We start from the raw sequence: 14,635 nt of genomic DNA on the forward strand, positions 1-14,635 counted from the left end.
AATCCCCTTCAAATAAGATAGAAAACAAAAGTATCAGGAGGCGACACCTGCTTAGCAGCTTTCTATAAGCCTCCAGCACCATTCAAGGTATATCCCCTTCGCCGTTTATAGTGGCATGGTCTTAATAGATTCTAACAACACAGCTCATCTGTTCTGGCTAAATTGCCTTGATCTTTGACTCTGGTAGTGTTTTTTTTGGGGGGGGGGGGGGGGTCAGTAACCAGGTAGGCCAGTTGAGAACAAGTTCTCATTTACAACTGCGACCTGGCCAAGATACAGCAAAGCAGTGCGAAACAAACAACAACACAGAGTTACACATGGAATAAACAAACGTACAGTCAATAACACAATAGAAAAGTGTATATACAGTGTGTGCAAAATGTAGTAAGTGTGACAAGTAATGTCACTGGGGTAGTAGTGTCCTCCCTTTTTATTAGTGGTGAGTAAGTCTTAATGGGACGTAATGGTGGTACAGGCTATGAGAGTAAACAAGATTCTAAAAGGACAGATAATATGAGTACATGAGGCCTCTGACCCATGTTTCTCTGAAGACAATGACCCATGTCCACCATTTTTAGCTAGTTTTCTTTAGTGGTGCAGCTGTCAGACAGAGTTTGTGCTTTTCAGCTGCCTGCCAAGCTTTTTGTTTCTGGCATATTTGGCCACAGACCAGTGATAAAAATCTCACAGCCAGATAAGTGCTACAATTTTCCCAGTCTTGATGATGCAATTCTTGTCACTTGTAATCTTGGTGGGTAGGAGGAAAAGTCAATTGAGAGAGCAGAGCAGAGCCTGGTATTTCTGGGAAGAACCCTCTCACTCCTACTGCGCCCAACCACTGCAAACTAAAGGCAGCCCCACTAGCCCTGACCTGGGCTGACACTGAGGGGATGGCCATGCCATCTGACTGAGAAGGATGGGACCAGGATGGGGTCAACAAAGTGACATGCAGCGTGATGGGATTGGTGTCATCAAAATCAATTTACCTCTGTCTCTGACTTAATGTGTACCATTTCCCTCAGTATTTATCTTCATGTGATCTTGTTAAAACGAAAAATTGTAGTGAATTATCCTAAACTAAATTCAGTGTCTAAATATGCACCTATTAGGAGCTAAAAATAAGAAAAAAACATCTGGCCTGGTGTCCCTCCAGGGTCAGTAGAGGTCAAAAATGCACCTAGGGGTCACTGTGACAACAAAAGGCAAACAGAAGGGGACACTGACATATGGCCCCTGGACAAAACACTGCAGGGTATAGAGTTGAAACGACACATGCTAATCCACTTGATGAACAGAAACAAAATGCAGAGTGGGACGCTGACACTATGAGCACAGCTGGCAGTGTAATTGTAAACCTCCTTGTTGTCACACCATAATGACACTAATGTTGTATGTTCAAGCTCTGTGTGCAATGACAATGCAAGTGTGTGTGTGTGTCTACATTTGAACCTTTTGTGGATACCAAGCCATTAACAGGGCAGTACACAGAGCCCCACCCTAACACAAATCTGGGTTGTTGGGGTTGGTGTTGTAATTTTTGCCCTCTAATGGCAGCTCAGTCTTCAATATTATTAGTCAGATGGGCTGGTGACAATTCTAAGGCAAACAGGCACCCTCTGGGCTGCTGCCAACACACAGGATTAGCCCACATCTTATTCTCTAACCCTACTCCCGAAAGACCTCCAAGTGCACTTACACTCACTCTCTAAAGAGTTCTGAGTGTACTACACTCCTATGTGCCCTCATTCTAATATTGATATGCTAGCTATCCCAAAATATAAATTTACTCTCTCAAACATACCTGTGTAATAACACTCTAGTTACTGTTAGGGCTGGGTGTTATAGCGTATGTTACGATATACCGGTATTGAGGCACAGACCGGTTTGGGTTTTTACTTTACCTTCTATAACGGTATTTGAATGTTTGGCTTGTCAAATGTGATATGCAGTGTGTAACGTTCATTTTTAGTTTACTTCGCTACTTGAGTCATCGCTCTCTCTCCATGCCGCTTTCCACACAAACCTAGCCCCGCCCACTGTCATTCAAGGAGCGCACTTTCTGTTCCTCGACCACGAGACACTTGCATTCAGTCTGCATGGTCAATGCAGCACATGCAACAATGTTGATGACAAAGATGCTGTTTTCACCTTGCTTCTTAATATAAATCATCTAGCGTCCTATAATTACACTATTAGTTTGTGTTTCTTACATATGCAAATAGCTAGTTTGTCTTTTCTTAGCAAGTTGGGCCTAAATCTTGTTAGCTGCTATTGCAAATCGATAGTTAGCTAGCTAGCTAATAAATGTACTGAGTCAGAGCCAACGTAATTAGCTATACAGCCTGATAATACCAGTCATGGTGAATACCTAAATCAGCATGTTGTTTGAATTTTCTAAATCAAAGAGAAATACGAGAATAATTAATATTTTAGCTACATGACGTAGCTAAGAGAAAACATTCAATGTAGCCAAAGACTATAGAGTCCCCGAGCAAACACTTAACAACACTTTGGTTCCTACCCTATCACAATAACTCCTCCCTGGCATTTTCATTCATTGTCATGTCAAACAACACTGTATTCAAAGTGCCCACTATTATATTCTAAGTATAGAATTACAATAATCATGTTAATTCCATGATTCCAACAGTTCACCCAAGTGTTTTGCTCAAAATTGTAATTCAAATCGTAATTGCAACATTTGGTTAAAAATAATGCCTACATTGCCCATATTGCCCATATCGTGCAGCCCTATGTGGCAGTGTGGAAATTATTTCAAATGAGTGCAGGAAATGCAGAAATAGTTGAAAATCCTGAAAATTGTTTGTGTTTGAAGTTGAATTGAACAGCATAAAACAATCAGCATAGAGGAAGGTCCATTAAAATCCCTTAGAATGTACAGTATGTGTTGGGTCACACACTACTCATAAAGCACATTTAGAACTTTTATCACTCAAAACATCATATACCATCATATACCATCAAATACCATCATACCGTCAATTTTTTTTAAAATACCGTGATATGATATTTTGCCCATATCACCCAGCCCTAGTTACTGTGTTATTGTAATTGCATTACAGATCCTATATTCCACTTGTGTAATAACAAAATATCAACTCCATTACAATGGAGTTACAGTGCAATTACTAAAGTAGCCTACAATGTAACAACATGTTAAAAGTAGAGTCATTTAAACATAACATTTAAACATCATACACAGGTATGAGAGCAATTTATTGCCAAGCTACCCATGTTCATAATAGTCCTAAATCACAAACACATGCACACACATACCCTGACTTTGATCAGGAGCAGATGGCATATAAAACTGACAGTCTAACTACAACATGTTTCAACCATTCAGGTATTTTGAAAACTGACATGTTACATTATCAATAACAACCACTTCTATCATGTATTGTCCAGGAGTGAATTTCCAGTGGTTTTTGTTCCTGGTGGAGCCTGTCATCTGGCCTCTCCATATAGAAGCAGGCTCCCTGTGCATGCCTCTGCTTTCCCAATCAGAGACGCACAGGAAATCAGACTCAAGCCATCAGAGGGAAAGAAAAAAAACCTCTTCCATTTTCCTTGAGTTGAGCTGTTTGAAAGTTTCTGCTTCCTTTTCTTGTTCTTGCCAATTAGACCCATTACTACATGTTCTGAATGGGATGTGTGTATATGTTTCTGTATCTCTTTTTCAGTGTGTGGGAAGGGGGGGGGGGGTGCGGATGAAAGACAGACAGACAGACAGACAGACAGACAGACAGACAGAGAGAGAGAGAGAGAGAGAGAGAGAGAGAGAGAGAGAGAGAGAGAGAGAGAGAGAGAGAGAGAGAGAGAGAGAGAGAGAGAGAGAGAGAGAGAGAGAGAGAGAGAGAGAGAGAGAGAGAGAGAGAGAGAGAGAGAGAGAGAGAGAGAGAGAGAGAGAGAGAGAGAGAGAGAGAGAGAGAGAGAGAGAGAGAGAGAGAGAGAGAGAGAGAGAGAGAGAGAGAGAGAGAGAGAGAGAGAGAGAGAGCACATTACCCAGATGACAGTAACAGAGGTGGTTTGGCAAAAATGAAAATGAAATTGTCAGAAGAGGGATATAAAAACCGTTGAAGTAGCAGGCAGTTCTCAGATACCTCTCCTGCATGTCTTTGTGTCATTTATTTTCACTCAGGCTGCCTGCTCCTGCTCTTAAGTCACTACACTACAGAGCCTAGCTGTCTGACGCACATTTCAATAAACAAAGCCATTTTAATTAGCTGGCTGAAGTTTCCAGGTGGCAAATGCCATGATAAAAGCATGAAGATACATATCCCCTGCTACACACGCACACACACACACACACACGCACACACACACACACGCACGCACGCACGCACACACACACACACACACACACACACACACACACACACACACACACACACACACACACACACACACACACACACACACACACACACACACTCACACTCTATGTGAGTTCCAAACCACCATTACTATGAGTAGTTGTTTATAATATATACAGGATCCTCTCAGTGAAGAGGAAAGGCTTATGGGGTTGACTAGAGGAGTTGGCCAATTAAACCCATCAGAGAGGGAAAGCTTTTCTAAGAGGCCTATATTTACAACTACAGTACATTTTACATTTACATTTTAGTCATTGACCAGTGGCTCTTATCCAGAGTGACTTACAGTTGGTGCGTTCATCTTAAGATAGCTAGTTGGGACAACCACATGTCTCGTCATAGTAAATACATTTTTCCTCAATAAACTAGCTATCAGCAAAGTCAGTGCTAGTGGGAGAGGAGAGGAGGGGGTGCAGGGGGATGATTTAAGATACTCTTTGAAGAGCATCTCCCCACATGCTCTAATTATGCTAGCCATTCACTTTTTCTTAATCAATAATTCAGGATACAAAAAAAGTGCTCAGTAATCTCTATTTCAATTGTTGTATAATAAAAAAAAAAAGTGAATGTTAAAAGTCCTACTCCAGTCTGCTTTTCAGCTGTACATACAGTTTATTATTCTGAAAGTATTCAGACCCCTTGACCTTTCCACATTTTGTTACGTTAAAGCCTTATTCTAAAATGGATTTAATCATTTTTTCCCTCATCAATCTACACACAGTACCCCATAATGACAAAGCAAAAACAGGTTTTTAGAAATGTAAAAAACAGAAATACCTTATTTATTATTCAGACCCTTTGCTATGAGACTCAAAATTGAGCTCAGGTGCATCCTGTTTCAATTGATCATCCTTGAGATGTTTCTACAACTTGATTGGAGTCCACCTGTGGTAAATTGAATTGATTGGACATGATTTTGAAAGGCACACATTTGTCTATATAAGGTCCCACAGTTGACAGTGCAGGTCAGAGCAAAAACCAAGCCATGAGGTCGAAGGAATTGTCCGTAGAGCTCCGAGACAAGATTGTGTCAAGGCACTGGGGAAGGGTACTTAAAAATGTCTGCTGCATTGAAGGTCCCCAAGAACACAATGGCCTCCATAATTTTTAAATGGAAGATGTTTGGAACCACCAAGACTCTTCCTAGAACTGTCCGCCTTGCCAAACTGAGCAATCGGGGGAGAAGGGCCTTGGTCAGGGAGGTGACCTTGAACCTGATATTCACTCTGTCAGAGCTCCAGAGTTCCTCTGTGGAGATGGGAGAATCTTCCAGAAGGACAACCATCTCTGCAGCGCTCCACCAATCAGGCTTTTATGGTAGAATGGCTAGACGGAAGCCAAAAGGCACCTAAAGAACTCTCAGACCATGAAAAACAAATTCTCTGGTCTGATGAAACCAAGACTGAACTCTTTGGACTGAATGCCAAGCGTCATGTCTGAAGGAAACTTGGTACCATCCATAAGGTGAAGCATGATGGTGGCAGCATCATGCTGTGGGGATGTTTTTCAGTGGAAGGGACTGAGAGACTAGTCAGGATCGAGGGAAAGATAAAGAGAGCAAAGTACAGAGAGAATCTTGATGAAAACCTGCTCCACAGTGCTCAGGACCTCAGACTAGGGTGAAGGTTCACCTTCCAACAGGACAATGACCCTAAGCACACAGCCAAGACAACGCAGGAGTGGCTTCGGGACAAGTCTCTGAATTGTGTGGCCCAGTCAGAGCCCGGACCTGAACCTGATGGAACATCTCTGGAGAGACCTGAAAATAGCTGTGCAGCAACGCTCCCCATCCAACCTGACAGAGCTTGAGAGGATTTGCAGAAAAGAAAGTGAGAAACTCCACAAATACAGGTGTGCCAAGCTTGTAGTGTCATACTCAAGAAGACTCAAGGCTGTAACCGCTGCCAAATGTGCTTCAATAAAGTACTGAGTAAAAGGTCTAAATACTTATCTAAATGTAATATTTAATTTTTTAATTTTTAATACATTTTCAAACATTTCTAAAAAACAATTTTTGCTTTGTTGTTATGGGGTATTGTGTGTAAGATTATTTTTCTTCATTCATATTAGAATAAGGCTGTAACTGTAAGGAATTATGCTGGAGAAGAGCAGCAGGTACGGGAGTCAACATTTCATTAGGAACAGGAACAGTGTCAGCACACGGGTAACAAAGACAGATGACAATCAGTGCAGCAGCGGGGAACAGAGATGGGGAACGGACAAATATACAGTAGGGGAAGTAATAAACAGGTGATTGACTCCAGGTGAGTCCAATGATACGCTGATGCGCGTGACGGGGAAAGGCAGGTGTGCGTACTGATGGTGGCAGGAGTACGTAATGCTGGGGAGCCTGACACCTTCGAGCGCCAGGGAGGGGGAGCGGGAGCAGGAGTGACAGTAACGTCACAAAATGTGGAAAAAGTAATGTGGTCTGAATCCTTTCCGAATTCACTGTAGCTCCATTCTTGTGTATTTTATTTTATTCCTCTTGTGTTACTATTTAATTTTATTTGTATTTTTATTTTGCATCGTTGGGAAGGGCTCATAAGCAAGCATTTACACCAGTTGTATTCAGTGCATGTGACAAATAACATTTTGACATCACAAGTAGGAGGGTGGGTCTTTCCTCTTTTGCTCACTACTGCTCCTCTGTTGTTCCTCAAGGAAGGGGGAGGCTGATGAGATCAAAATCAGAGTGTGGTACGCTCAGCTGAACACACCATTGGGTGCACACTGCCTGCCCTCCAGGACACCTACAACACCAGGTGTCGCAGGAAGGCCAAGAAGATAATCAGGGACCTCAGGCACCAAAGCCACAGCCTGTTCTCCCTGCTTCAGTCACTCAGACACGGGCAGTACAGAAGCATCATGGCTAAAACTAAGACTGGCCAATAGCTTCTACCCCCAGACCATCAGGGTGCTGAATAGCCACCACTAGTCAGCTACCTGCTCCCCCTGTCCCTCACATGTCCGCCCGGACTTCTTTCCCCTCTCAACGGACAATTACCCTGCCCATACCCCAACTGACATGTATATTTATCATTATCACAGTTGTAAATATGTATATATTATTATTATGATTTAGTTTTTTATTGTTTTATTCACACCAGCAATGTTGGAGCTCAGAGCTGAAGTATTTCACAGTACACTGCAACTACATCTGCGACCCTGTGTATGCGACTAAATACAAATCTAATCAGACCACCTCCATGAATACCGTACTCCTTGAAGTTGCAGTTGTGTCTAAAAAACACTATTTTGCTCAAAACATATTTGTTTACCCTTTAGTGTGTGTACTTTACTGTATTTATAGACTACCGGTCAAAAGTTGTAAATATTTTATTGAAATGTAAGCAGTGAATAACCTGATTAAATTAAGTCCAGGGAATAATCTGAAATGGAACAAAGGTAAGCAGTAAACTGTTTTAAAAAAAAGTTTAGGTTACCAAAAACTGAAAAATAATGTATACTTCAGAGTTTAAAAAAAGCCCTTTTCAGGGAACATGTAATGGGTTAACAACTTACAGCTGTTCTGCAGCAATGGAAGTAAATTAAGCCTTGAAAATTGATGCTAACAATTCCTACAGGTGTCCCAACTTTTGTTGATTACTTACAAAACCTCTGCAATTAACAAAGGTACAGACCATTATAACCCTTAAAAGTGTAGGTCTTTCCTTTAGAGAAATTGCAAAGAAAGCCAATGTGTCAGTGAGTACAGTTTCCTACACCATCAAAAGGCACTTGGAAACTGGAGGAAACTCTGACAGGAAGAGGTCTGGCAGATCCAAAGCCACAAAAGAATCAGAAGACAGGTTTCTGAGAGTTAACAGCTTGCGTGATAGGCGGCTCATAGGACAACAGCTTCAAGCACAGCATAACACTGGTCGAAGTAAGCAAGTCTCAGTTTCAACTGTGAGGGGAAGACTTCGAGTTGCAGGTTTGACAGGTCGAGTGGCAGTAAGAAAGCCATTGCTAAGATGGCAAAATAAGAAAAAGAGGCTTGTCTGGGCCACGAAGCATCACCAGTGGACTACTGAAGACTGGAAGAAGGTCTTATGGACCGATGAATCAACATTTGAAATCTTCGGTTTATCACGCAGGGTTTTTGTACTCCTTGAGTAGGCAAAAGAATGGTTCCTCAGTGTGTGACACCAACTGTCAAACATGGAGGAGGAAGCGTGATGGTCTGGGGCTCTTTTGCTGGATCCATAGTCGGCTACTTGCACAGAGTGAGTGGCACCTTGAACCAAAACGGCTACCACAGCATTTAGGCAGCGGCTTGCAATACCCTCTGGTGTACGACTAGTTGGTCAGGAGTTCATCCTACAGCAAGATAATGACCCAGAACATACCTCCAGGATATGTCAGAACTACCTTAGAAAAAAATAACGAGACTTCAAATCATGGAATGACTTAAACCCCATCAAGCTGGTTTGGGATGAACTGGGCAGAAGGTTGAAAGCAAAAGCAACCTACAAGTGCAACACATTTGTGGCGAACTTCTGCAACAGTGTTGGGAAGAACCTTTCAAACAATATTTGATTTCCATTGTAGAAAGAATGCCACGGGTGTGTTTGGCTGGTTTGTCTGCAAAAAGTGGCTACTTTGATGAGTCAAAAATGTAGATTACATTTTGCTAAACAAAACGATTATTTATTTTTGGTCTCCCATTGTTTATTTGATCTATGCTCTATGAGTACATTAAGACATTAAACTGTGTGAATTTCAATAAAAACAGGAAAAATTGAGGTGTTCTAAAACTTTGGACCGGTAGTGTACTTGGGATGTCCCTTTTCAACAGTAAAAGTAAAAAAAGAACTGGGCTGGGTATACCTGGTAATACCACTGCAGCCACAAGCAGAGTCCACAGATGAGCAGCATAGTATTTTTTAACATTCATTACGCAATATTTTACAATAGCAGCTTAGTGAATGTGTGGCCTATTATTGATGGGAAATCTTCAGACACTAATTTCATAATACATCCATTTAAATATGCAAATATAATTAAGAGTCCTTGATAAATTGCTTCCGCATTAAGACATGACAGATGGATGGATTTGTTTTGAAATGCCTAACAATAACATCATAATAAAAGCGTTAACCAGCTATGTCACCCACCCACTTCCCTTGTGCCATACATCACAACAAACAAATAACCCTCATTACCATTCATTCTAAAAGGTTCCTCTTTGAAGTGTGCTTTATTCTTTTGATGATGTTGTGTCAGGATTTTTCCTTATGTGGACCTTTAAGAGGTGTGTGTGTTTGCATATATGTGTGTGGAGATCAGTGTTGATTAAGTGTCTGGAGCCTGAGGGGGATAATGGGAGATTCTAATTAATGAGCCAGAGCATATCTCAGAGTCACAGGGTCCTATCTGCACAGAGCAACTATTCTCGCACGCGCGTATACACACGTATACACACGTATACACACGTATACACACGTATACACACATATACACACGTATACACACGTATACACACACACACACACACACACACACACACACACACACACACACACACACACATATACACACACACACACACATACGCACACACATACCTCCAAGCCTCTCAGTGGGGTTCTTTCTCAGTCCAGTAGCCATCCCTGATAAGTTTCCTCTAATAGGGATGGATGAGGGTTAGCACGTTGACCACCCAACATGCTCCCAGACAATGCGGGAGAGATGGCCTCCCAAAATATTTCAAAATCCTTTCTCTTTGTTGGGTACCCTCCCCAAAGAGCAGAGAGGACCAGTATGGTGTCAGTATGAATCTAACCCATAACACCAACAAATGCTAAGTAGGGTGAGGGAGGGAGGGGTTAGGGTTAGGGGACTCTCAGATTCCATATTGCTGGTCAGGCAGGCAGCTAGCTGCCTTATACATATTCCCAGGCAGCTAGAACAAACAGCCCCTGCTCTAGACTAAAGCTTCCATGCGCTCCGTCCCAGGTTACAGAATCACAGGGACTTAGTGATTCCGTTTCAACATGACAGCGCACTCTAAAGCCCACAGTCAATCTTTAAGTACACTACATGCATACAGATGTGGACACCCCTTCAAATTAGTGGATTTGGCTATTTCAGCCAAAACCATTGCTGACAGGTGTATAAAATCGAGCACACAGCCATGCAATCTCCATAGACAAACATTGACAGTAGAATGGCCCGTACTGAAGAGCTCAGTGACTTTCAATGTGGCACCGTCATAGGACGCCACCTTTCCAACAAGTCAGTTTGTCAAATGTTTGCCCTGCTAGAGCTTCCCTGGTCAACTGTAAGTGCTGTTACTGTAAAGTGGAAACATCTACTAGTAACAACGGCTCAGCCACGTAATGGTAGGCCACACAAGCTCACAGAATGGGACCACTGAGTGCTGAAGCGAATTGCACGTAAGAAAATACTGTTCATTGGTAGCTTCATGAATTGGGTTTCCATGGTCAGCAGCCGTACACAGGCCTAAGATCACCATGCACAATGCCAAGCGTCAGCTGGAGTGGTGTAAAGCTCACCGCCATTGGACTCTGGAGCAGTGGAAATGCATTCTCTGGAGTGATATATCAAGCATCACAATCTGGCAGTCGAACAGACAAATCTGGGTTTGGCAGATGCCAGGAGAACACTACCTGCCCAAATGCATAGTGCCAACTGTAAAGTTTGGTGGAGGAGGAATAATGGTCTGGGGCTGTTTTTCTTGGTTTGGGCTAGGCCCCTTAGTTCCAGTGAAGGGAAATCTTAACGCTACAGCATACAATGACATTCTAGATGATTCTGTGCTTCCAACATTGTGGCAGCAGTTTGGGGAAGGCCCTTTCCTGTTTCAGCATGACAATGCCCCTGTGCACAAACGTGAAGTCCATACAGAAATGGTTTGTCGAGGTCGGTGTGGAAGAACTTGACTAGCCTGCACATAGCCCTGACCTCAACCCCATCGAACACCTTTGGAATTAATTGGAACGCTGACCTAATCGCCTAACATCAATGACCGACCTCACTAATGCTCTTGTGGCGGAAATAGAAGCCCTGCAGCAATATTCCAACATCTAGTGGAAAGCCTTCCCAGAAGAGTGGAGGCTGTTATAGCAGCAAATGGGGGACCAACTCCATATTAATGACCATGATTTTGGAATAAGATGTTAGACGAGCAGGTGTCCGCATACTTTGTAGTGTATGTAGTGTATGTGACAAACAAGCCAGTCTCATAGTTCGTTACCAGGCTGCCTCATTCCCTCAGATGCCTGGTTTGCGAACTATGAGAGCTGGATAGACCACTAGATCAATGGAATCTAACCAGCCTAAATTCAAGTGTACATTAATATTAAGCCTGGTGTCAATGGCCTTACAAACCTTCTGTGTCGTAGGCTCTAGGTGTTGTCAGTGGCATATACTGTACGTGTGTTCCTGATCCACTCATGTTAACACAGGCTGATCAGAACCGCAGAACTAGAATGAATTATTATATTTCTATGATCAGAACATCACCAACCCTGCTAACAGCACAACCCCAGATCTTTTAAACCCAAGAGGGCTCATTCTAAACAGCCTATGGGATATTAAACGTGGAAATATCTCCTTCTCACAAGAGATAATCCAGTGTGCAATCTGTCTCACTTCAGTGTCTTTAACTCATCGTGCTAAAGATATGTGATCTTATTCTATCCTCTCACCCAAATCCTTCTTTTCCACCCAATTACTGTAATGAAGAAAGACTAGTTTATCCACCCAAGTGGCTGCACTCCAGAGTTATGCAAAGACGCCATGCAAAAAGAGGGACATTTTCTTCAGAGCTGTGTTTAATAATTCAGTGGACTTGGACATGGATGAAACGTGCTCTGGCATGTTGTTTAAATCAAGGCAGCAGTTTAAGAGGCGTCTGCGGCAGGATCAATTATAACTGATAACATCTGTAAATCTGTGTACGCGTCCAATAAACTTGATATCAAGTTCGATTTGATATCAGCACTGTCGCACACAGTGACACAAAAGGAGAGAGATCCTGTGAGGTCCTGCACAAACTCAACGCAGTCCACAGACATGGAACAGAGAGAAAGAGAGAGAGAGTGTGTGTGTCTGTGTGTTTCTTTATGTCTACTCTTGACAAACTGTGTGTCTGAGCACACATACACACGCATGGCTGTGGTCAGACCCACCCTTCTTAGTCCCTCAGTTTGGAAACCCCAAAGCAAACTCATCCCTCTCCTTTTCAATTACCTTTCATCCCTCCATCGTCGCCGCACCAAATCTAAAGTCCCAGTTTTCAGCTTCTGTCTCATGTCAAATGTATCCATGTGCTGCCACTGCAGACACAGACAGTGTTCTCTGTACTTAGACACACACACACACACACACACACACACACACACACACACACACACACACACGTACCCATACACAAGTAACCACAAACACTGAGATTGAGAGAAAAAGAGAGAAAGAGAGAGGGCGAGAAAGAGAGAGAGAGACAGGCTGCCTTAGGCAGACCTGGCTCTTAAGAGAAGACAGGCTTTGTGCACACTGCCCACAAAATGAGGTGGAAACCGAGTTGCACTTCCTAACCTGCCAAATTTATGACCATATTAGAGACACATATTTCCCTCAGATTACACAAATCCACAAAGAATTCGAAAACAAACCCAATGTTAATAAACTTCTAGGCCTCCCAAGTGGCGCAGTGGTCTAAGGCACTGCATCGCAGTGCTAGCTGTTCCACTAGGGGTTTGAGTCCAGGCTCTGTCGCACCCGTCTGGTTTAGGGGAGGGTTTGGACGGCAGGAATGTCCTTGTCCCATCGCGCACTAGCGACTCCTGTGGCAAAACGGGCGCAGTGCACGCTAACGTGGTCGTTACAGTGTTTCCTCCGATACATTGGTGCGGCTGGCTTCCGGGTTAAGAAGGCATTGTGTCAAAAAGCTGTGCGGCTTGGTTAGGTTGTGGTTCGGAGGACGCAAGGCTCTCGACCTTCGCCTCTCCCGAGTCCGTACGGGAGTTCCAGCGAGGAAACAAGACTGTAACTACCAATTGGATACCATGAATTTGGGGAGAAAAAGGGGTAAAAAAGTAAAGTAAATAAAAGATTGATAAACTCCCATATCTACTGGGTGAAATACCACAGTCCGCCATCACAGCAGCGATATTTGTGACCTGTTGCCACAAGAAAAGGGCAACCAGTGAAGAACAAACACCATTGTAAATACAACCTATATTTATGTTGATTTATTTTCCCTTTTGTACTTTAACTATTTGCACATCGTTACAACACTGTATATATACATAATATGACATTTTAAATGTCTTGATTTTTTTTTTACTTCTTTGAGTGTAATGTTTACTGTACATTTTTATTGTTTATTTCACTTTAGTTTAATATCTACTTCACTTGCTTTGGCAATGTTAACATATGTTTCCCATGCCAATAAAGCACCTTGAATTGAATTGAAATGAAAGATTAAAGCCAAAATACTGTATCTAATAAGCGATCATCAAAACTGAGTACTGCAGTTGATGGAGACTACAATGGAAATGAGATGAAATCAAATGTGCAAAAGTTCTCTGACTTAATGTGCTAATGAAATACAAATAGAAACGCAAGCTGCAGCACAATAGCAAACTACTAACAAAATGTTCCTTTGGATTTTAAGATCTCCTCTCCTCAAATTTAAAATTGATTTCCTCCCCAATGCAATAATGAGGCTCTAAATACTTTAATACTCCAGCCGTATTATGGCAATTACTGCTCTTTCTCCACTTACTAATATCTGCTTGAGAGACACCTCAATGTGCATTAACCCTCTTAACAGGAGAGGGAGGAGTAGCACACAAAAACTATTCATAGGAATATAGAATTATAGACACATCTCTGTGTAACTGAGGAGAAGTAAAAATAAAACACCAAACATTAGTGATTCACAGACTGGTGTGAGTGATATCACAGGGAGATCATTCACATGTTTTTCCCCACATACTCAAACACCCCAGGCCCTGCTCTATCTCAGCTCTGACTAGCAAGCTCTACCTCTGGATCTACCTGTGCTGTACCTCGACCTCTGGTTCTGCCTGTACCGTACCTCTCCCCCTACCTCTACCTTTACACCTACCTCTACCACAACCTCCCCCTCTATCCCTAACACAACCTCCACCTCCACCCCTACCTCTACCACAACCTCCACCTCTATCCCTACCACTACCACGATCTCCACCCCTACCTCTATAACAACCTCCAACTCTATCCCC

At 42.6% G+C, this 14,635-nt stretch overlaps 1 protein-coding gene across 2 annotated transcripts in view; it reads right to left on the bottom strand.

The window, feature by feature from the left end:
• The window catches only part of LOC110535069 (tetratricopeptide repeat protein 28), a 328,541-nt gene that overhangs the window by 222,258 nt on the left and 91,648 nt on the right, over positions 1–14,635 (bottom strand). The window lies entirely within an intron of this gene.

This window comes from Oncorhynchus mykiss, chromosome 11 (genome assembly GCF_013265735.2).
Source record: "Oncorhynchus mykiss isolate Arlee chromosome 11, USDA_OmykA_1.1, whole genome shotgun sequence".
NCBI lineage: Eukaryota > Metazoa > Chordata > Actinopteri > Salmoniformes > Salmonidae > Oncorhynchus > Oncorhynchus mykiss.